The 24,290-nt window shown below is 54.0% G+C and overlaps 1 long non-coding RNA gene across 1 annotated transcript; it reads right to left on the bottom strand.

Annotated features, from left to right (window-relative positions):
- Nucleotides 1-17,851: 17,851 nt before the first annotated feature.
- Nucleotides 17,852-18,889, bottom strand: LOC140897939 (uncharacterized). The gene is made up of 3 exons (XR_012154886.2): nt 18,768-18,889; nt 18,187-18,377; nt 17,852-18,046 (listed from the first exon to the last, which is right to left on the bottom strand). It is a non-coding gene; the product is annotated as an uncharacterized LOC140897939 (long non-coding RNA).
- Nucleotides 18,890-24,290: the final 5,401 nt, after the last annotated feature.

Below are 24,290 nucleotides of genomic sequence, written 5' to 3'. Positions count from 1 at the left end.
AGAGCCCCGCCAGGAGGGAGTGACCCTTCCCTCCCCACCATCTCTGCCAGAGGCGCCACTCTTGGGAGGTGACCTGGGCGGGACAGTGACGGTGACTCCCAGCCTTGGGCCTGAGCAGCACTGGGGTGAGGGGAGCCGGCGGGGTGGGGGGGTGGGGCTGTCTCAGTACCAGAGGTAGCCCACTGCAGCCAGGGAGTGGGCGAGGACGGCGCTGGGTGACGAGTCATCGGGAAGCTCCTCGATGAGCTCCTGTGAGACGCGAAGGAGACAAAGGAGCGTGTGAGATTCAGGCCCGACTGACACCTCCCAGTGGGGAGATGACACAGCCAGTGCCCCACATGGCCAGCAGGATCCCCCACCACCTCCCGCTCCCCCGATTCCTTCCTGCCCATCCAACTTGTCCCCCTTCCCGGATTCCTGCCCAGCTCACTCCCAATCCCCTTCTCTCCTCCTCCCTGTCAAAACTGCCCCCATTCAGCCCCATCCCGACGACCGAGCTGGGACCATGTGATTCCTTGTTCCCCACTCTCAGCTGCCCTCCAGCCCCACAATTCCCCCACTACCCACCAATCTCAGAATTTCTCCCAACTCTTCAGCCCCAGCAATCCCTGCCCTCTGCTGCCCCCTCCAACACCACCCAGCCCCCACCCATTAGCCTGGCCATACCCCTGCCAATCCCATGTCTCTCTCCTCTCGCCAGCTGCCGTATGGCGTGTCTCACTCACCACGATCCTCTTCACCACAGCCGCCTTGCAGCAGCGCGGCTCCAGCGTGTCCTCCCCTCTCTCCCGTGCAGCCAGACATGCGGGGTAGATGGCCTGAAGGAACAGGAGCTGCTGCCCCTCATCCTGGACCCACCAGGAGTGGGGTATAGCGAGAGAGAACCTGTTAGCGAGGGACCTTCCTGCCCCACCCACACCAGCTCCAGGGCTCAGGCCTCAATGGGGGATTGTGGGGACCCGCCTATTCTCCAAATCCCCCCCCACTCCTACGCAAGCAGGATCAGGAACCGGGACAGTGGCTGTGGGGGGAGACGACCTCGGCTGTTGTGGGACAAACACCCCCATCTTGGGGGTCCCACATCATGGATGTAAAAGGGCCCCATTAGGGGTGGTGGATCAGGAGGGACAAGACCTTCGGCAGGGGGTGGGGATGCTGGGAAGGGACAGGGCCATCTTGGTTCCAGCCCAGGTGGGGAACATTTGTACCTTATCTCTGCACTGGAGCTGCTCTCGGATGACCTTGAGAGCAGCTTCATCTTTGGCCACGTCCACCCCTTCCTCCTGCTCCGAATCCAGGGGGGTCCCTGCACCAGGGAGGGAAGGACAGGGGCGTGGTGGGCAGAGCAGGATTCCAGACCCCCCTTCCCAACTCAGGCCCCCAGGGCAGATGGGGCCCCAGACCTCCCTCTCATGGATGCCTTCAGCCCCCAACAGCTGCCGAAGCCCAGAGCTTCCGTGTTCCCGCTGTCCGTGGGGTTCGTGGGGCTCAGGCCAGACACCTGGGCTGGGGACCCCCCCCCTGGATCCCTGGGAGAGCGTCTGGGCCCAGGGTGTTCACATCCCGTCCTCAGCCCTCCCGGAGCCCAGCCTGGCTCCTCACCTGGCACAAAGCAGTGGCCTCCATCGGCCTGGCTGCTGCCAGAGGCCCAGGTGCTGCCGCGGTCCCAGGCTGAGCTGCCGGTGCTGGGACAGGGACCTTCCACCTCCTGGCCGGCGGGGGCTGGAAGGTCCTCAGAGAGCGGGCAGGGCGATGCCTCCTGATGGGAAGGAGGGCTGGGCTCCTGGGGCCGCTGCTGCCCACACAACCAGCCGCAGAGCCACCCTGCCCGGCGCCCCTCCTGGGCTGGGTCCTGTCTGCCAAACCGCAGCCTGGGCCAGCTCCACCGGGGCCTGGTCGGGGCCGCTCCCAGCTCGGCGCCTGCGCCGGGAGCCGGGGTCCTTTTCCAGAAGGCCGGGCACTTCCGCCGTCTGGGCTGGACGGGACCTGCTTCCCCGCCAGCGGGGACGCAGGGCTTGCTCTGCCCCTCGGGAAGGCGGCAGCTGCTTCCCTCAGGCTCTGGAGTCACCTGCAGAGCCTTCCTCCGCAACATCCGCAGGAGCCTGGCCATCCTGGAACCGAGCGGGGAGCAGGGGTGAGTCTGGGCTCAAGGCAGCCTTTCACTCCTGGCCCTTTTCCGGCCCTCCTCCTCCCTGCTCCAACCACAGCCGCCCCCTCTGCCCCCACAGGAGTGCAGGGAGTGCCATCTACACACGGGCAGGAGTTCGTTGCATGATCCGCTCCCAACGTTCCCCCTCGTAATCCCTGCTGCTGCAATATCCAGGAAGTCTCATCCTTTTCCAGCAATGGGGTCAGTCCCAAAGACCATCGGTTACTCTGGACAAGCAGCCCCCTCCTCTTATCCCAGGCCACTCTCCCACCCAGGCTAGAGAAGGAACAGAAGCCAGGAGTCCCGACTTCTCCTGGGAAACCATTCCCCACGTCAAAGTCACAAAGACCCTAGGCACAGGAAGACCAGGGCCCTCCTCGTTCCCCATTGATTTCCATGCTCAGCAGCTCACAGGCTCTGGCCCAGCTCAGAGACTCTCAGCCTGGGGAACAGTGTCCCACAAGGGAAGGGCTGGGAGCCCCATTGCTGGAACCTTTCCAAACACACTGGAGACGGCTCTGGAGAAGCTCCTGCCCGGTCTAAGAGTGAGGGGCTCTTGGGGGCTGTTTGCAAATGAAATCCCCCTTGGGAGATATCCTCTCCCCCTCTTTCTGCCTCTCCCCACAGACAGGGGAAGCCACCGAGGAACCCGAATGCCACTCACTTGCTCTCACTGATGGTCCGATGGATGGCGGATGTTCAGGGTCAGCAGACGTCCCTCACCCTCCTCCTCACTCCCCAAGCCCAAGGCAGGCTGGAGAGGGTGGTGACCTCAGGAGTTACCCTGCCCAGCCAGCAGGCAGGGTGATGACACGAGGGCGATCGACTGACTGTGAAAACAAGTGTCTGTCTTATTGCCAAGGGAGGAAGAAACTCAGCCAGCAGAAGGGGGGTGCAGAACATGGCCCTAGGGCGGAGGTGACAGCACCTGCAGGATCCTGACATCCCAGCACTTCCAGAGCCCAGGAAATAAGGTGTGAACATTTTCATGGAAACCGTTTTCTGTCAGAAAATCCATTCAGACAAAACCAATTTGTTTCTTGAAATCATAACAAGTAGGATGAAAATTCTTTGCAAAAATATTTGTTTGCAAAACAAGAGCATCTCCTGTTTGTCAGAGCGCATTAAACTGTCTCGTCGTACACAAAGGGGAGACACTATGATCTAGAACATTAGATGAGATGCTTCAGGCTGAGCTAAGTAGTTGCTGCTCTTCACAATTTCAAAATAATAAAATGCAAATGAAATCGAATATTTGGTCATAATCTGCTTTGGCTCAGTGTGATCGGACACCCCCTAGTCTGCACTGCTCCAAGTGACACTCTTCAGTGGATCCCCATCACCCACCCATGGCGAGGTAGATGGGAGAGGATTGTTATTCCTCCTTGACAGAAGGAGAAACGAAGGCTGAGAAAGGTGCAGGGACTTGTCTTTGCTGATGCAGTTGCTCTCAAATGAGCTACAGACCAACAATTGTTCATAGTAATTATTCAGCAAGTATTTCAGAAGAATTGGAATGTTCGAGAGGATCATGAACTGCTCTGAGACAATGAATGGAGAGCAGCATCCACATTAGTCAAACATCTAACTGGTTGTGACTTATTTGCTTGGTCATAAAAGAGAACAAGAAAGACCAGAGTTTCCTCCCTGTCAATAGCCCCCTCCTCAGCCAATCAAGGTTGAGACTTTGAGGGGTGGGAGGCTAAAGGGTCTCACCAAATAGCCCAAAGAATGGCCCTGGTCACCACCGAGGGGATCACTCTCGGAGCACTAGTCCAGTCTCACCTCTCTGTGAGGGCCTCCCACAATCCCCACCCCCGCTCCAGACACACAGCTCCTGGTGGTGGGAGGAGAGCAGAGGAAGAGGACAAAGGAAGCAAGAAGAGAAAGGTAGGAGGGACAGAGCAAAAGGGAAAACAAAAAGGAGAAACCCCAATGTCCCCAGTGATTCTAAGGGACAAAGTCCTAGGTCGGAAATAAAATGCTGCCCCCACAATCTAGTGTTTTCCTTTCCTAAAAATCAGCCGGCACCTGATGGATCAGACTGAACAGGTTCCAAACCTCTCCGAGGCTCTTACCTTCTCTAGAGGGACGTCTGTTTTCGAGCAAAACCAGGAAAAGAAAAGGAGAAAACTCCAAAGAGGGTCCTCCTTGCGCTCACGTACGTGCAAGTGAATGCTCTCTCAGTCCTCCAGGAGAGACCTCGAGAAGGAGACGTGCTGAAGCAAAGCCACAGGGATCTCCGAGGTGGCCCCTGTCCTGCCCCCCTGTCCTGCCTGGCTGATGTCAAGATCTCTCTGTGAGGTCATCGCCTCCCTACCACCTTTGTCCAATCGGCTGAGGTCCTGCCAAAGGCCCTTGTGATGTCACTGCCACACCCACCCCTCCCCTGCAGTGCTGATGTCCTGCCCCTGTCCAGCCACACCGGATGTTTGAGCTGCTTCCCCTGGGTCACCCCACGCAATGAGCGTTCATTGTGGGCTCAAGCCGAACACAGTAAAACATCAGAGGCTTCTCCCCATGCAAAGCTCAGTTCTTCATAAATTAGCAGACTTTATGGACAGAAGAGACAATTAGAGTATGTCATCAGACCCCCTGCAAATCACATGCCTTCTGTAGAGAATAGTAGCTAGTTTTTGACTACACACGTTCCAGAAAGCCATCTCGTCTTCATTAGAAGACATCAAGAGGTGGGGAATTCCACCACTTCCCTTTCTAGTTTGTTCCTTTGGTGATTCATTCTCAGTGTTGAATATGTATGCCCTCTTTCTCATATGAATTGGTCTTTTTTGAGTTTCCAGCCACTGCGTCTTGTTATGCTTTTCTCTGCTAGATTAATGAGCCCTTTAATACCCGATAGTTTCTCTTCAGGAAGTCACTTCAACACTTCAAATGACGTCACCTCCCGATCTTTTTTATCACCTAAACAGGCTGAGCTCTTTTTTTGCTACTTTAGCAAAGCTGTTGACACGGTCTCCCATAGTATTCTTGTCAGCAAGTTAAGGAAGTATGGGCTGGATGAATGCACTATAAGGTGGGTAGAAAGCTGGCTAGATTGTCGGGCTCAACGGGTAGTGATCAATGGCTCCATGTCTAGCTGGCAGCCGGTATCAAGTGGAGTGCCCCAAGGGTCGGTCCTGGGGCCGGTTTTATTCAATATCTTCATAAATGATCTGGAGGATGGTGTGGATTGCACTCTCAGCAAATTTGCGGATGATACTAAACTGGGAGGAGTGGTAGATACGCTGGAGGGGAGGGATAGGATACAGAAGGACCTAGACCAATTGGAAGATTGGGCCAAAAGGAATCTGATGAGGTTCAATAAGGATAAGTGCAGGGTCCTGCACTTAGGACGGAAGAACCCAATGCACAGCTACAGACTAGGGACCGAATGGCTAGGCAGCAGTTCTGCGGAAAAGGACCTAGGGGTGACAGTGGACGAGAAGCTGGATATGAGTCAGCAGTGTGCCCTTGTTGCCAAGAAGGCCAATGGCATTTTGGGATGTATAAGTAGGGGCATAGCGAGCAGATCGAGGGACGTGATCGTTCCCCTCTATTCGACATTGGTGAGGCCTCATCTGGAGTACTGTGTCCAGTTTTGGGCCCCACACTTCAAGAAGGATGTGGATAAATTGGAGAGAGTCCAGCGAAGGGCAACAAAAATGATTAGGGGACTGGAACACATGAGTTATGAGGAGAGGCTGAGGGAGCTGGGATTGTTTAGCCTGCAGAAGAGAAGAATGAGGGGGGATTTGATAGCTGCTTTCAACTACCTGAAAGGGGGTTCCAAAGAGGATGGCTCTAGACTGTTCTCAATGGTAGCAGATGACAGAACGAGGAGTAATGGTCTCAAGTTGCAGTGGGGGAGGTTTAGATTGGATATTAGGAAAAACTTTTTCACTAAGAGAGTGGTGAAACACTGGAATGCGTTACCTAGGGAGGTGGTAGAATCTCCTTCCTTAGAGGTTTTTAAGGTCAGGCTTGACAAAGCCCTGGCTGGGATGATTTAACTGGGAATTGGTCCTGCTTTGAGCAGGGGATTGGACTAGATGACCTTCTGGGGTCCCTTCCAACCCTGATATTCTATGATTCTATGATTCTATGAATAGCTCACTCGCAGGCATTTTTCTCCAGCCCTCAAAATGTTTCATTGCTTTTTGCTGCCCCATCTCCAATATTTCCAAATCTTTTTTCAAAGGTGGACGCCAAAACTGGATGCAGGATTCCATGATCAGTCTTCCTCATGGTGTGTCACCTCCCTCTGCTCCTCACTGCTCTTTTCATACATCTAATGATGGCTTTAGCCCTGTTCACCACAGCATCACCCTGGGTGCTCATGTTGAATGGCTTGCCGAGCATGGCCCCAAAATCCTCTTCACAGTCAGTGCTTTCCTGGATACACTGCCCCATTCTGTACGTGTGGCCTGCATGCTTTGTTGCTAGCAATAGGACCCTTCCTTTGGTTCTTTTCCAACTGTTTTTCTTTGAATGGGTCCAGCTTCTCAAGGGATCCGATTGCTCTGTGTTACTGCCCTCTCCTCATCATTAATTACCACTCTGCTACTATTTTATCACCCACCAATGTTAGCAGCAGTGATTTTTATTTGGGTTGCAGTTCATTGATATTTATTTTCAAGTATTAGTCCTTGAGAGCCTCTTCATATCCCTAGTGCCCAGAACCTGCTCCTCACAGCACAGCGAGAAAAGGCCGCCCAGCCCAGCTGTGCCCTAGGGGCTAAGCACAGAATTAACTTCGGAGCTTGTGCCATCCATAGCTTCTGAACAACATGTGGGGGTCATCAGCTTAGAAATACACTCTAGACCGGGAGCGTAGACAGGCCCCAAATGTATCTAAGTGTCCCGCCTTGAAAAAGAGGAGAGAAGAAAACATAACCCTGAGTAGCGTTATTTTATAGTCGTGGAAACTGAGGCACAGAGAAGCAAAGAGATTCGCTCATGGTCAGAAAGCCAGGAATAGAAAACGGCAGATCTGCTGATAGTCAGTCCCGGGCCCTAGCCGTGTTTGTCCTGGCCTCTCTGCTTCAGCTCCAGTGACAACCCAAGTCGAGGTTTTCTTCTTTTCCGTGTCCTTTAACTTCACGTCACTGCAGAAGAAAGATTGTTTCTGAGCAGCTGGCTCTAATGCGTGGAGATGTCTTTCCAGAAGACATGCTCTGGCTCAGTCCCATGTCGTAGGTTTTCTGGAGGAAGCGCTCGGTGACGTTCTAGGGCCTGTGTTACAGAGAAGATGGACAGAATGGTCCTTTCTGACCTTCATTTTTTTCTTTCGCTCGGAGGATAACGCTGGACATTTTCTCTCATTCACTTTCCTTTGGAATAATTTCAATCCAGTCCAAAGGATTTCCTCTTCTGTTGCATCTTCAGCACCTTTCCTAGCAAACAGTTACTGTTCGAGCCCAGGTTTCCAGTTTCAGGCTGTCCCAGGGTGAGATGGCCATGAAAGGGGTAGTAGCTGAACTGAACCTCTCCCCAGGTGAAGGGAATAAGTGCAGGGGTCACGTGAGAAGGAGCAGCATGTAACTAGGATCCAGCCCCGTTGGGCGATATCAGAACAGCCTGTGCTCAGCCAGGAGAGAGACCCGCAATGGGAGCAGGCCTGGGAGGGGCTTGGATAGTCCTTTCAAGGCAGTTTGGGTACACAGTACGGGATGGAACAGCCAAGCTGCTAGGGTTGGGAGCTGGGCCTCCTGGCAGTGTCCAGGAACGAAAGCACAGCATCTGCCAGGAAGGGAGTCCCCACAGAGGGACACCGTAATCTCCCAGGGAGGGAAAAGGCTCTGACTGCCATTTCTTAACCTCATGGGGTGTTCTCCTGCTCTGCCAACCCCACCCGTATTTCAGCATCTCCAGGTGCCTGAAGGAGCAGGAACCAGAGGCCATCCTGCAGCTGGGACAGAGATGGAGGTTGATGACCTACCAGCCCATGGAGACCACGGGGCAGGACAGCCGTCACGACAGGGGAATGCAGCTCCAGATCTGGGAGCAGCTTCCCTTTGCTGGCACGAGACCTTGCAGGTTGCGGGGGGGTGAGACAGGCACTAACTTTTGGTAACCCTCCGTGGGATCAGAGGGTAATGGTTTGTAGAAAGTGGTGTTGGAGAGCTTTACAAAAACTAGGCAAGCCATGTACAACACACACTTTGCTTCTCTCCAAAAGAAAAAGGACACTAAACGATCTAAACTACTACATGCCACAAGGGGCCACAACAGTGGTTCCTTTAACCCACCCGGCAATATTGTTAAACTATCCAACTATAGTCTTAGCCCAGCAGAAGAAGCTGTCCTATCTCGCGGCCTCTCCTTCTGCCCCCCTCCCACCCCCACAAGCAGGATACAGTTCTGTGGTGACCTAGAATCCTATTTTCGACCTCTCCGACTCAGGGAATATTTCCAACACACCTCAGAACAACATACTAACGCACAGAGAGCTTCCTACCAAGACTACGAAAGGAAGGATTCTGGGTGGACTCCTCCGGAAGGTCGAAACAACAGACTGGACTTTTACATAGAGTGCTTCTGCCGACGTGCACGGGCTGAAATTGTGGAAAAGCAGCATCACTTGCCCCATAACCTCAGCCGTGCAGAACACAACGCCATCCACAGCCTCAGAAACAGCTCAGACATCATAATCAAAAAGGCTGACAAAGGAGGTGCTGTTGTCATCATGAATAGGTCGGAATATGAACAAGAGGCTGCTCGGCAGCTCTCCAACACCACTTTCTACAAGCCATTACCCTCTGATCCCACTGAGAGTTACCAAAAGAAACTACAGCATCTTCTCAAGAAACTCCCTGAAAAAGCACAAGAACAAATCTGCACAGACACACCCCTAGAGCCCCGACCAGGGGTCTTCTATCTGATACCCAAGATCCATAAACATGGAAATCCTGGACGCCCCTTCATCTGAGGCATTGGCATCCTGACAACAGGATTGTCTGGTTCTGTAGACTCTCTCCTCAGGCCCTACGCTACCAGCACTCCCAGCTATCACTTCAATCTCTCTGGTCATTCTCCAAGGAACTCCCCACTCCAAGACCCTGGACACTGTGGCCTGTAAATGCTGGTGGGGAATTAATTACTGACATCGGTGGCGTTCAGACTATGTCCTGAAGCATGGGATTGGGCCAGAGGGACAGCTAGCGCTGGCCACAGTGTCCAGGGTCTCTTGGAGTGGGAAGTTCCTTGGAGAATTCCACTGGGTGGGAGACTCAGCTGTGAAGGGAGGGGGCGGGCAGGAGCATCTCATCAACCCAAGATTGGAATAACTGAAGTAATGTTCCTTTTACACGGAGCCTCAGCTCCTTGGAACCTCTGCAAACGCTTTAGCCACGTGTTTAACTCCATCCGTAGGAGTAGCCTTGGATGGCAGTGGGAGGGCTCAGGTGTGTATATGTTTGCAGGATGGGTGCTCAGGGCAGTCCCTGATGCCAGGGCAAAGTGGGTGTGAAGAGCCACTGTCTGGATTTGGGAGCCTGCCTGCACACCGAACTCACTCGGCGCAGGGTGCATGACTGCAAGGCGCTGGGCTGGGGAAAATCAGCCCTGGGTGGTTATTTCGAGTAGAAAACCAGAGCCACTTCTGGGGTCTTTCAGCTTCTAATGCCCTTTCCCTTCTGCACCTGGATTTCAGCATATGATAAAATCCCTCTCAATGCCAAGTCAGTGTAATAAATCACTGGACTGGGTGCAGGAATCAGTAGGTGACGTTCTCTGGCCTGGGTTATGCCAGGGCTCAGACTAAATGATTGTTCCCAAGACTTTTAAAAGCTGAGCCCCCTCCTCAAGGCAAAGAAACCAATCGTGCCCCTCACCCGTCAGTAATGTGTTAGCGACCCCACCCCCCATTTTCCTGGATATATCTTTAAACCCCACCCTTCCCACCCTGGCTAGCCCTTCCCCACGCTTCAGGAGACGCTGGAGTAGATGATCCTAACCGTCCCCTCTAACCTTAAGACCTGAGGGACCCCATCCTGGAGCATCTTAAAAATCCCAGTTCCCAGACTCTGGAACAGGGGCTGCTTTGCCTGGCTCACCTTTCTCCCTCCGTCAGGTTGGCCGATGGGGATAATGAGCCTGGAGATCTCATTCCCGCTGCTCTGAGTGCTGCCCATGTGCGCACGACCCAACTCAGCTCTTCCTGTATCCCAGGAACGTCTTCATCTTCTGGGATCCTCATGGGAGCAGTGGGATGATTTAACGGACTCCCTTAGTCATGGGGCCTTTCTCTCTCTTTTTTTGTTTCAGAGCCAGCGTCCTGGAGTCGTCTCCTGGTGCGTGGAGTGGTGGGGGTGGTGGGGGAGCTAGTCTAACTATACCAATGTGGGTTTTGGAAAGGTAGGGGGAAAGTGTTTGCCTACTCGCGACTCGTCTTCAGGAAGCTGCTGACTCATCCCTCCCCGCAGCCTGGAAGTCCGCAGGATTCACAGGAATTTGAGCTCCCCGCAGTGTGTGACAGGGACGGAGAGCAGGCCCAGGGAACCAGAAACAGGAATCGAGACCCAGCCCTGGAGAATGGGGAAGGAGACCTGCTCATGGAGGACAGACGCTTCTCCCAGGAACCCAGAGGAAGGGATCCATTAGGTGGGGACACGGGTGTGGCCCAGGAAACTGGAGTAGCATTGCCAATCCTCCAGGGTGACCGGGAGTCTGCAGGAATTCAAGATTAATTTTTAATTAAACATTATGGCATGTGATAAAATCTTCAGGAATCCGTCCAATTAAAATTGGCAACCCTAAAGCGGAGTCGGGGGGAGGGACCCATTAAATGGAGACAGACTTGGGCTGGGAAACCAGCTAGAGGAGCTGATCCCTCTTACGGTGCCCCTCAATGGTGGGGACTAGACTGGGCGAAACTTTTCATCTAAACCAATTTAAGGTGAAAAATGCAGATTCAGCAGTTTGCGAATTCGTATCCGGTCTGCTGAATTGTTCACGTCCAGCCCCTCCCCCCAGTTCTTAACAAGTCAAAGCATTTCGTTTAGACACTTTCCAAACAAACCATTTTGATTTTTCAGCTTGAAACAATTTTTTGTTTAAAAATGTCCTTCAGTTTTATTTTAAAAATTCAAAAAGTTACAAATATTGAAATGTTCCTGGGTTTTTGTTGTTGTTTTTTTTAATGATTTTTGGTTCATCAAAAATTCGGAAAAATTTTAGTTTTGTTCAACCTGAAACCAGTTTTTTTCCATCTCTTTTTTGGAATTGCCAGCGACCAAAAAATTCTGTTTGCCCAGCTCCAGGGGCGGGTGAGAATTTTAGCGGTAATATTGTGGGTCTCTGAGTCTCCTTGTTGCTCAAAGTTTTCTTACTGTAACAAACTAATTTGGGATGAAGGCAGGATGGGAAAAAGCTTCCTAAAAGTGTGGGGGCGGGGGGGGGCTGGCAGCCAAACTGTGACCCAGCCCCTGTGCCACCCCTTCTCCTTGAAGTCCTGCCCCCTCAACCCCCCCCTTCCCTGACTCCCCCCTCATACCGCCTTTCTCGTTGAGCTCCCACTTCACACTGCCCCTTGCCCCCAAAACACTCCCCCCCTCCCTTCTCTCCCCCCTCGTCCAGTCGCTCACACTTATGGACAGTAAAAAGTGGTGGGCCCTGGTCTCCCCTGTTCCGGCACCCCTGGATGAGAGTGGGAGAGGATGAAGAACTCCTTTCAAATATAACTCCCCCCCACCTCACAAAAGCACAATTTGCCAGCAACAGCAAAACATGCACCTAACCAACCCGGGCCAGTCACGCTGTGTTGTGTGTGACATCCCCATCCTGGAGCGGTTTATGTCTTTGAGAATGTGAACCCCGCAGGCCTGGGTGTTTCTCTACGTAATGTGACCTCAGTGCTCCTGATGAGAGCCATTGTTTGTAAATGTTTCAGGAGCAGACATATTTATCATTCATGGACACACAGACATTTCTTCATAATTAGAACTGGTCAAAAATAGCGGGTCATGAAAACTGAAGAAGAAACCACTTCCCCCCCCGCCCCCGATATTCTTCAAACTTATTTGCAAATGTTTTTAATTATCAAACTTTTGTTTAGTTTTGGTGGGAAAAACTCCACGTTCTCTCTCAAATGGGCAGAGAAATCCAAAATTTTTTTTTAAAAAGGGAACTTTTTTCAAATGATCAATGTAATCCAAAGTGTCATTTTAGTTAAAAGGTTGCATTGTCAGTGTAAAATCATTTTGAACCAGATCTATTACTGTATAAGAAGATGAGTTTATTTTTTCATGCTGCATTGTTTGGGCTAAGTTCCAAGTGGTATTTCAGTTTTTGCCCAGCTCTTCTTTTCTTGCGTCTGCACCTCTCATAAGCTGTGGCCTTAATCTTGGCCCTGGAAACACTTGCGTGCTGTCCTAAATATAAAGGGAAGGGTAAACATCTTTAAAATCCCTCCTGGCCAGAGGAAAAACCCTTTCACCTGTAAAGGGTTAAGAAGCTAGGATAACCTCGCTGGCACCTGACCAAAATGACCAATGAGGAGACAAGATACTTTCAAAAGCTGGGAAGAGGGAGAACATCAAAGAGTCTGTGTCTTTCTGGGGGATGTTTCTGCCGGGGACAGAACAGGAATGGAGTCTTAGAACTTCGTAAGTAATCGAGCTAGATATGCGTTGGATTTTGATTTCTTTAAACGGCTGAGAAAAGAAGTTGTGCTGAATAGAATGAATATTCCTGTCTGTGTCTCTTTTTTATAACCTAAGGTTTTGCCTAGAGGGATTCTCTATGTTTTGAATCTAATTACCCTGTAAGGAAGGTATTTACCATCCTGATTTTACAGAGGTGATTTTTTTCTTTTTACTGTTTCTTCGATTAAAATGTTTCTTTTCAAGAACTGATTGCTTTTTTCATTGTTCTGAGATCCAAGGGCTTGGGTCTGTTGTCACCTATGCAAATTGGTGAGGATTTTTACCAAACCTTCCCCAGGAAGTGGGGTGCAAGGGTTGGGAGGGTTTTTTGGGGGAAAGACGTTTCCAAACAACGTTTTCTCAGGAATCCAGAGAAATGTTTGGTGGGGGCAGTGGAAAACCAAGGGCAAGGGGTAAAATAGTTTGTACCTTGGGGAAGTTTTAACCTAAGCTGGTATAAGTAAGCTTTGGAGGTTTTCATGCAGGTCCCCACATTTGTACCCTAGAGTTCAAAGTGGGGAAGGAACCTTGACACGTGCATGTTTAACTTTAATGACTGCTGTGAATAATTCCATTTCAATGGGACAACTCTGAGGTCGGGTTTACACTACGGCCCTATATCAGTGTAACTACGTCACTCATTTATTTAATTTTCTTCCTTTTATATGTGAAAGTTATTGAGAGCTTAAAGCAGGTAAAATACATGAACAGGTTCAGACAGTCCAAGTTTGTCAGTGCAAAGAGACAGCAGAGATGTGGTATATGCGAGTTTTCCATAAGTCTCTCAGGGTTACCCAGGATAACTTTGGGGATCTCTGTCTTGCATCGGGAATGTTCCCTGAAAGTATCCAAACAGCTCAGAGATGCAGAACCATTCCCTGGATCGATTCTTATAGCTGTCTTCCCCGGAAAGCAGTCTGGCAAGTGTTCCTGTCAGCTCTTTGCTAAGTTATCTGCCAAAACACTAGAGTTTTCAGGTGCCTAAGTAGCCCCTGGAATCATGGTGAACTTATCCTCCCCGCCACCACCAAAATTTGAAATGGTGCCCTGAGTACACGGGACCCTACCGTGCTCCCCCAGAGGAGCTGCATTAACAGGCAACTCTGCAAGTTATCTGCATGCCTCTGCAAGTGACCCCCATGCCTCTCCATTTCCTTGGCCACATGTATCCTGTCCCCTTGCTGGCGGCTAATCCAGAAAAAGAGGGAAAGAGCTCATCACTGCGACCACCTGAGGAATGTGTTGGGTTGAGATCAGCTGGTCAAAGCAGGCAATAGGGACAGAATCTGAGACTTGAAGCTCCTCGAGTGACCTCTGACCTTCCCAGACCTGCCCTTCAATCAGACACAGCCATTGTAAAGTTGAATGTGATAGTAACTAGACCCATTTTAAACCCTTCACCACACAAGACAAAGCCCTTAGGATTCATCATTAATGATTTATTTCTCCTCCCCTGGATTCCTGCAGCCCCCAGCCACCTTGGAGCTTTCCCTCGTCTCTCCCAGGCTGGGCTCACTTGATGGCAGGAGCTCAGCGGAGGGTCCAGCTTTGCTCTTTCGCTTCCTTTCTTCACGTCTTTGGGTGGCTGCATTTGCAACTGAGCAGCCTGATGGAAACACTGAGTCCTCTGTCTCGGCAGGCAGGCCCAGCCACCAAAGCCAAAGACTCCCTGAGAACAGGGGGAGGTTCGCCTCAACTCTCAGGAGTGGAGGCTTAGCCCATAGGGTAGGGTTACCATTTTTGAACTTTCAAAAAAGAGGACACTCCGGGTGGGGGGGCGGAGTGGTAGCCCTGCCCCTTATCTACTCCCTCCCACTTACTGCCCCCCACAGAACTGTCAACCCATCCAACCCCCCCGCTCCTAGTCCCCTGATCTCCCGCTCCCAGGACCCCATCCTCTATCTAAGCCTTCCTTCTCTCTGTCTCCAACTGCCCCCTCCTGAGACCCCCCCACCCTAACTGCCCCCCTAGAACTTTCCCCCCGCCTGTCCCCTGACTGCCACACCCCCTATCCGCACCCCTGCCCCCTGACAGACCCCCGGGTCTCCCACACCGATCCAACCACTTCCTTTCCCCTGACTGCCCCCGCAGAACCTCCGACCTATCTAACCCCCCTCCGCTCCCTGCCGCTGACTTCCCCCTTGAACCTCCGCCCCATCCAATCCCCCCTGCTCCATCTCCCTTGACTCCCCCGACCCCTCTCCCTGCCCACCCCCTGACAGGCTCCCTCCAGAATCCCTGACCCATCCAACCCCTCCTGCTCCCTGTCCCCTGACTGTCCTTGGGACCCCATGCCCCTTCTCCAGCCCCCCGGCTCCCTTACCCTGCTGCTCAGAGCAGTGTGTCTGGGGTGCGGAGCCAGACACAGTGCCGTGCTCCCCCGCAGAGCACGCAGCTCCCCCCCCCCCCCCGCGCCCCCAGAGTGCTGCATTGGGAGGGAAATCCCAGCCCTTTGGAGAGTTTTACAAATTCCTCCTGGAGGGCGATTTAAAACCCAAAAAGCCGGACATGTCCGGGAAAATCCGGACGCATGGTAACCCGACCACAGGGACTCCAGGATCTGCAGCTGCTGCCACCTCTATGGTGATTCCTCCGACTCATCACCAACCAGCTCTTCCCCATTCTGCCAGCCGGCCCCACGGTCTGACCGTGCAGGAGAACAGAAACCCTTTGGGACAGCAGGAGAGTCTCCTCAATGCCGCACGCTTTGCATGGCTTCCCGCGGTCACCGGGAAACACGACTGCCCTGCCCCCAGGAGTCTCTCAAGGAGCTGCCGGCGCAGTCACTGGGCACCCACTCCTAATGGTCTCGGGCAGTGGCATTGCAGAGGGAGCTGAGCAGACCGTCCCTTCTGTGACTTCCTGAATTGCTGCCAGGACGGACTCTCCTCTGCGCTAGGGAGAGTCCCCGAGGAAAAACAGCTGTGGTAGGGGAGGGGGCAAGACAAGCTCTCCCCCTGAGTCCTTGAATAGCAGGCAAGCAGGACTTTGGGAGCCAGAGATCGGTGTGTCTTTCTGGGAGAGCAGAGCTGGAGAGCAGAAAAGGGCACTGGAGGAATTGTCGAAAAGTCAGTGTCATGGCCGGGTCATGAGCAGCCAGACCTAGTGGTCAGAGGCAGAGTCCACACTCACAAGGCAGGAGTCGAGAGTCAGCTGGGTCAGGACACTGGAAGAGCAGAAGCAAAAGACCAAATTGTGTTCAGCACCTCAAGCCAGATGAGTCACCCCGAGTCCGGATGCCAGGAAATCAAGCCTGGGGAGTGGGAGCAGGAACAGCCAACACACGGTCCAGAGCCGGGGAGGAGCTCGGGTGTTCAGACAGCTCCTTGTTCCTGCTGTTGGTTTAAGGAGGTCCCGGGGGCCGATTAGCTGTTCTGGGACTTTGCCAATAGGTCCTCAGGGATGGAGCCTCAAATTGGGTCTGGACTTCGTCAGTCCTAGGTAAGCAGTTTTTCGTAGGTTTCCAGGTGGCTGCTCCCAGGAACCCTGGAGACCCGGGTTAATGATCCGGGGGTCATGACAGTGACTGATCTCTCCCCGCTCAAACCTCCTTCACGAAAGAGTCTCCAGGGTCCCGGACACATCCTCTGAGAATAAAAAAAACACAGTCATGATGAAAATAGGCTATGGAACAGGAGCCCCCTCTTCGTTGCAACAGCTCCAAGTGCCCGGAAGAGTGGACGGTTCTTACCTCCAGGAGATGCCTGGATCTTCCATCTAAGCCTCACTGGGACCCCTGTTTCTTGGTCTGACAGGATGAGATCATCTGTCTCCACTGCTCCCTGCACTGGGCTGGCTGCAGCACACATCTGTGTAAGAGGCTGGGCCAGAGAGATGTTACAGTCAGGGTCCAGGCAGCCCAGAAGAAGACGAAGCAATCAAATCAGCGGATTCGACAGAGAAGTTTTCTACCCTACAGGGACATCAAAGAAGGTCTGTTAGGAAAGCTGAGATGTTAGTCTGGAAACTGCCAAGGCAAAGATTGTGACTTGTTAAGATTCAGTTTAAATCACTACAAAGTGTGTTGTGTTTTGTTTGTCTCTTTGAAATTTGTCTCTTTCTCTTCCTTAGTGTCACTTAAATCTCTTCTTTGTTACTGTGCTTCCAAAACCACCTCAGTGTCGTGTGTTCAAGTGAAGTGTGAATCTCCAGAGTACCCAACAGGCTGAGCTGTGCCCTGTCTCTCTGAAGGTAGCGAATAATTTCTGAGCGGTGCTGGGCTCAGAGTCCAAGGGCACTTCACCAGACACCTCCTGTGAAGCCCAAAGAGACCAAAGGAGCAGGAGAGATTCAGGCCCCACTGACGCATGGGAACTTCCCACAGAAGAGGTTACACAGGGCTCCAGACACAGCCAGCAGGATCCCTCCCACAAGCTGGGCCATGTCCTTCCCCTCCCAGCCCCACAGCTTCCTCCCCACTCCAGCCTCAGGAACCCCTCCCACCTCCCTGCTCTCCCCACCCACTCTCCAATACCAGGCTGTTTCCAGAATGGAAGCAGGTGCGTACCAGAGTTCACTCACCGCTAGATGCTGGCCAGGCCTCGTGTCACCGCTTTCTCGCTGGGCTAGCAACCCCGCTGATACTCACGCTTGCAGTTTGTTGGCTGGGAACTCAGCCCCCCAACCAGGTGACTGGCCTTTACTCCACTTCTTCCTGGGTCGTGCTCCTTCCAAACAAAGTCCAAAAATGTCTTGAACAGAAACAAGGCCTTCCACCCTCGTGGGGAGCTCTTCCTCAGCCTGATTTCGGCTTGGCCTGCCCTTCTTGGGTTTTTATGGTCTTCTGTGTCCCCTTCCTTAGGGACGGTGAGAGAACCCAGTCCTACCCTGGACTCCAGGTTTCGGCCCAAGGCTGTCTACTGAACAGCTCGCTCTGCTTCTGTACTTTTGCTGCTGTTTCCCCTTGTTTCCTCTCAGGTGGGGCTGACTTGGTCATCAACTTGGCCTAGCCCCAGGCTTGGCAGCCACAGGCCAAGTCACCCTGTTAGATACCCTCCTCTTTCAAATCTGGTCTAGCCCGGCTGACAGGTTTGCTGAGGGGATGGTGAAACCCCATTGCTGATCAGAAGGAGGTCAGTCTGTTCTCTAGGAGCTGAAGGTCCATTTGTCCTGCTGCGGGAAGTGGAGCTGGAGAGCGGAGATGTTATGTGAAAGAGACTGCATGATGGAGTTGGAGACTGAGGGATGGGAGCCTCCTCCCAGAAACGCTCCCAGGAGAACAGGTTGGAGTAGGAGTTCTCTGGGGAGCCTCTTCCTAGGAAAAAAACAAGGGTGGCACATTGATGGAGATGTCTCCGTCGCAGGGATGGGGGAAGCTCCCAGCCAGGCTATGCAGCAGGGATCCCATTTCTCCCCCAAGAAACCCATATGCCCAAAGAAGTCAATGGCTCTTACCTCCATGAGGGAGCAGGGTCTTCCCTCTCAGCCTCTTTGAGAACTACCACTGATTGGTTTCCTCGGACAAGGGACCTGTCCCCACTGTTCCCTGAGGTGGCTCAGCTTCTGACTGCAGCCATCTGGGAGGCTGTCACACACCCCAGGGCCTAGAAGTCACGGGGGGAGGAGGCTCCTCTTCATGTCACACTCTGAGAGCCCAGAGAAGGGCCAAAGGAAGAATAAAGAGCAGGAGATGAAGCTAGCCCTGAGCCTCTGTCCCATCCTCACCTCCTCAAATGTGGAGCTTCCTGAGCTTCAGTTGGGCAGACAGTCTGTAGCCCTGACCCAAAGGTACTTCTGCGCCATATGGGGCAGGAAGATCTCTGCCTGGGAGCATGGGGAATGGGCTGGGGGTGAGATGAAGGAAAGAGGGGAGGGGTATGGGTATGAGGGAAAGAGCTCCTGCCCCAGATGAAGGAATTTGGGGGGGCCGAGGGAAGGACCCAGCTCCACAGAGAGGGGAGAGAATTTCTGTGAGTGCCAGGGGCCTCCATTTCTGCTTCCACTAGCCCCGCATTTACAGTGAGACAGAGCAGTACCTGCAGCAGGGAGCGGGACTTGCTGAACAAGGAGGGGAACCTTTCAGAGCATCAGATGAGCCACAGCCCTTGCAGCGCCTCGGGCATCTGGTGCAAGTGCCTGATGATGTGAAGCTGGCCCATGACCTTGGCTGTGACATCCTCGTGCTGCAGGGGAACAAGAACATGTCAGAGACTGAGACACTCCCCAGGAATCAGGGAGGATTAAGGGCACCTGGAATCAGCACCATCATTTCCACCCAGCAGCTGCTCATGTCTGAGTGGTGGATTCACCCTCCCGACCCCCAGGATGGAGGCTTGCTGTCCTCTCTAGTGACCTCCAGTGCCAACCCCCCTCCTTGTCGGGTGAGCTCCTGCCACCTCCCCATCAGTGCCTCTGACAGCTGTTCCACCTCCAACCCACCTGGGGACACCGCTCAAGTTCGGAGAACCCTCTCCTCCACCCCCACCTCCATCCCCACCCAGGTAGGGCAGGGAGGGGGCTGTAGCAGGGTGGCGGGGGGCAGGAGGGTTTCTGGCAGCAGTGAAGTGGGATGGGGAGAGGCTGAGACCTTTCCCCAAGTCACCCCAGTGACAAAAGCTGAAGCCACAGGATGGCAGCCCTGGTGAAGGGGGCAGGTCAGCAGCCCCTGCTGACTGAATCCTCCCAATCGCTCCAGAGCGGGTCCAGCCCTACCAGCAGCAAGACCCGCTTCCCACGCCCATGTGCCTCAGCTCTTCCTGGTCAGTCGCCATCTCCAGTCAGTCCTTGGCCTCCCAGGCTGCCAGGGATGGGAGCAACTCTCGATGGTGGCTCAGGTGACTTGGACACTAGGCCATGGGGAAAATGGGTGCAGCTCTGTGGGGCAGGAAAGGTTCCCAGAGGGCACTTAGGGGACTCTCCTGTCCTTCCCAGGAGTGATAGCAGAGCACCACATCCTAAGAAGAGAAGTCCATGAAGTCCAGAAGTCCCCACTAGGCTCCTTGCTACCTGGCCAGGGAATGGCGATCGGATGGAAATGAGGCCCTGGGCCCCACCCCAAGCTCCTGAGTCGATTGCAGCTGCTTACCGTGACCCCCATCAGTTGCTGGGCTTCCCCCAGGAGGGAGTAGACGAGCACCAGCCCAGCCTGGCTGACACGCAGCAGGGGGTCGTGGATGGCCAGCACTGCTGTCTGCAGAAAGGATCTTTTCTGCCCGTCGCAGAAGAATTTTCCAAAGACCTAGAAGCAAGAGGACACGAGGCTCGAGCAGATTGCCCAGAGCCAGCCTCCAAGTCCTGGCCGTACAATGCCATCACCGTCTAGTGCCCCAAAGGGCAGGGAAGAGAGCTGCTGTGGCCAAGGCAGTTCATTCCCCAGGACTCTTTCAGGGTCCCAGGGCTCAGGGAAGCCCCTTTATGAAAAGGTCGCAGGTGCTTAGGGACCAAAGCGTCCAGTGGCTCTTTCGGGAGGGCAATTTATGGCAGGGGCCAGGATGGGCTGGAAATGGATCTCTAATGTGTGTGAGCAGGCCCACTCTGCTGTGCAGGGCACAGAGACGACAGAGGACCCTGTGTTGCTTCCAGCAGAGAGATCTCCTGCACCTCAGCGGCTAGAGGAGTGTGTGTGTGTGTTGTGGGGGGCGAGGGGGTTGGAGCTGACAGCCAAAGGTCTCTTCCCCGCCAGCTTAGTGATTTCTCTCGTCGCTGGGAATGGCCTCTGCAGCTCCTTGGTTTCTTCAAGGGGAATCCAACCTGCAGCCTGACAAGGACAAGGAGACTCATAGCCCAGTCCCCATCCCAGACACTCCTCGGAGACTTTTCTTCTGCTGCAGCAATTCAGCTTGTGGGAGGAGGGACAAGCTCACACAGTCTGTCTCACGGCACGTCTGTGGAGCAGCGTTCTGTCGATGCCCTTGTCGATCCAGGAGTCACTCCAAGGCCTCCTCTGTGATGTTGTGGAAATCACCCATTTCACCTTTGACTCCAGTCTGGGGGCACTGTGTTACGGTGTGTTCGAAGGTTTGGATATTCTCTCCACAGTTGTGAGACGGGGGCGGGGGGTGGGGTCGATGTCTTTGATTTTCTACTCGTGCAGTAAGTAGCCGCAACTTGGGTCAGTGACAATGTGTTTCTTTGGAACAGTGGCTGAGGTCCAGATACTCTGCCATTCCCTGGCCAGGTCTGGAGACATGAGGGGGGCGCATGTGGTCCATATTGGCTCTGGAGCTCACTATGTCCCCTACCCAGATCCCAGGTTGGGGCATTCTGCTTCCTGACCAGCAATGGAATTGGGCAAAGCCCACCTCCTTTCTCTGCTTCTACAGGGTGCAGGGAATTAAACAGGGGTCTGATCAAGGAATCGTGACTGACTGACCCAGTGCTCTCCTCTCAGACACTTGGGGATCAGCCAGGGGGACAAGGAGCAGAGAGACACCCAGAGCCATAATCCTATATTAACTCACCCACCCGGGGATCCTCCTTATGCCACGGAGCAATGCAGCCATGTAAGACACTCAAATCACGGCAACTAGCGAGGTTCCAATGTGGGACCTTTAGCACCAGCCTGTCCCACTGGTTGCTGGATGAGGAACTCTGAACTGGAAATAAGGAGTGGGCTCTTCTCCTGTCTCCAGGAGGCATTCACTGCAGGGAACCCAGCCAGCCCCACTCCCCGGGCTGTGTCATGCCCTGGCACAGTGCCCTTACCTCCCCAACTCTGGCTGTATTTTTGTAGCCCAAGAGCCTGCTGTCCTGGTGCCAGTCATAGCACCAGAGATCTTCCGCGTCATGTATGGTCAGGCCTGGAAGAGAGAGAGAGAGAGAGAGACTTTTCTCCTCATTCTGGTTGCAGTTTCTGTGTCCTTCCAATCCCAATGGTGGCTCCACAGTGGAGTGGAGAAGAACAGAGGCAGAGAGAGACTTGTCCTCCAGCTGGGGTCAGTCTGAGAGAAATGGTCTGGGGTCCCATTGTCCACCTGTGGTCACTCTCAGTCCCCTGTTGGGTTCCGTGTCCCAGCTGGGTTCCTTACCCCTCTGTCGGAGCAGCAGCTGGTAGAGCCGGTAAGTCCCCTCCCTGGCCTGCCGGCTGATGTCCTTGTCTGGATCGCTGACAAATAGAGCCAGCTGGGCCACATGGTGCCCCATCCTAGGGAACTCGGCTGAGATCTAATGGAAGGGAGAGGAGAGGGGACTCCATCAGCATTTTCCTGTTAGCTCCCTGTCCTCCCTGGGCCAGAGGGCTCCTTCCCCTTAGCCCCTCTGCAGGAGATGCTGGGGGAGAGGAGCTTGAGATCGACCCTTCATTTGCTCTGCTGCCAAGGGAGCCCGGAGCTGTTTTGGGATGCCAAGCAGGGGTGGAGCATGGGCTCCTTAAAGGCCCAGGGACAACACTGAACCAGGACCAGAAGAACTTGACTCAAGCCGAGCTCAGTCCCTGCTCTGACCCTGCCTTCCCATGAAGAACCCTCCTAAGCCACAGCCCCGGCAGCAGCAGATCCTGCAGCCCGCTGGAGCCAGCCCGCCTCCGCCTGGAGCCAGCAAGCTGGGGTCGGAGGTCACTTACGTCAAACTCAGGGAGGGTGACTGTGTATCTGAGCAGGGCTGTGCTGCTCCTGATGGCCCTGGCTCGCTCCTGGGACACCCTGGACACGACCCAGAAGTTGACATGCTGTGGGGAAAGGAGGCAGGTCAGACTCAATGGCCAGCTGCACCTGCTTTGCAAATGAGCCCCCCACGCCCCCAGCCCCAGGGGCTTGAGACATTCTGTGCAGGGGGGAATATCTGAGGCCTCGATGGCAGAGCTTTAGAAGGGGATTCTTTCCCACAGGACGCAGCTTGTACCTTGCAGGTCACAACTTGTCAGCATCTCTCTAGATTGGGACAATGTTGGGGGTCGGGGCTGGTCCCCTCCTCCCAGAACTCCTGATTCCTGAACAGTTCACCAGAAAGGAGACTGAACCCTCACCCTTCCCTGCTACGCAAATCCTTAGGGGGGTGTAGGGAGTGACTGAGAGCACAATCCCCCCAGGAATATCAGAGCAGATCAGAGGGAAGGGCTGATTCCCTGGGGTCCTCCTGTTTCTCTAGGAAGGAGCATGTGCCTCTTCTCTGAGAACCATCTCCCAAATCTCATGGCGTGTGTGTGTTGGAGGGGTGGGGGAAGGGTGGGATTTCAGACTCTCACTCCCCAAGACAGCCAGGAGCCCTGTGGTTTGTGCTCCGCAGAACCAGGCAGAGCTCTGGCTTGAAGTCCCAGCTCCTTCCTCTGTCCCTCAAGGAGGAAGGACCTGACACTGCATTGCACTGACCTCCCCAACCAAGGACGGCCCACTGGGGACCCAGCTAGGAGGACACAATAGAAAATGGATCTTCCCTTCTCTCCTTACCAGTCCCCCAAAGAGTTCAGGTAAAACGGGGCTCACCTCCAAGATGAAGTGGAGCCTGTCTGTGTCTGGGGACCCTGCCAGCAGATTCCCCAGCATGGCATCCAGGACCTCTGGGATGACTTTATGCAGAGCCTGCAAAGCATGGGTCAGAGTTAGGGAACCTGAGCCTACACCTGCCACAGGATGGGAAGAGGGGTCTCTGGGAAGCACTGGAGAGACTCCCAAACACATCTCCTGGCCTCTCTCCTTCACATCCCACTGCAGGCAATTCACAAGAATTGATGACCCCTGGACCTTTGATCCATGAGTTTAGCAGGTCCCTGCAGAGGGCCTTGTAGGCAGAAGAGTATGAAACAGCCAAGTTGCTATGGATGGAGGCTGGGCTTCTGGGCACAGCACGGCTTATGGAAGAAAGAAAGAAAGAAAGAAAGAAAGAAAGAAAGAAAGAAAGAAAGAAAGAAAGAAATCCCCCAGAGAGGGGTAATCTCTTCCCTGCTGGAGGGAAGGATCCAACCCTGCAGCTTGTTCCATCTCCGCTACCCCACCCCGAAAACTGGAGCTCCAGCGAATCAAGGGAGCAGGGACCAAGGACTGCTCTGGAAGAGGAGGAGGATGGAGGAGGAGGATGTACCTGGATGTCGGTGGTGTCCTTCTCCGTGCCCAGGGTGAAGACGGAGTGAAGGGCAGCTCGCAAGAGGTGGGTCTCTAGGGCTGGCTCCAGGGCAGGTTTCATGGTGCTGGCAAGAGAGAGGAGCTGGTATTAGACTGTGCAGTATGGGGGTGGGACTGTGGCCAACACGGACACCAAGCCACAGGGATAGAGGCACAGGCTGGCGAGAATGGAAACTGAGGCACTGAGCTCGGGAATGACAAGGCCAAGGCTTCCCAGACAGACAGTGGCAGGACAGGAGTAGCTCCTGTTCCCTGGAGCCTGCGGCCGCTCCTGTATCTGAGCCCAGGAGTGAGCCCCTCCCCAAGGCTCCTGTCATGTTATGGGAGTGAAAAGAAGAGCCCCGCCAGGAGAGAGTGACCCTCCCCACCCCACCATCTCTGCCAGAGGCACCACTCTTGGGAGGTGACCTGGGCGGGACAGTGACGGTGACTCCCAGCCTTGGGCCTGAGCAGCACTGGGGTGAGGGGAGCCGGCGGGGTGGGGGGGTGGGGCTGTCTCAGTAC

This window comes from Lepidochelys kempii, chromosome 14, assembly GCF_965140285.1.
Source record: "Lepidochelys kempii isolate rLepKem1 chromosome 14, rLepKem1.hap1, whole genome shotgun sequence".
Lineage (NCBI taxonomy): Eukaryota > Metazoa > Chordata > Testudines > Cheloniidae > Lepidochelys > Lepidochelys kempii.
Note: the sequence above shows the minus strand (reverse complement) of the source record. Positions and strands in the feature narration are given on the sequence as shown.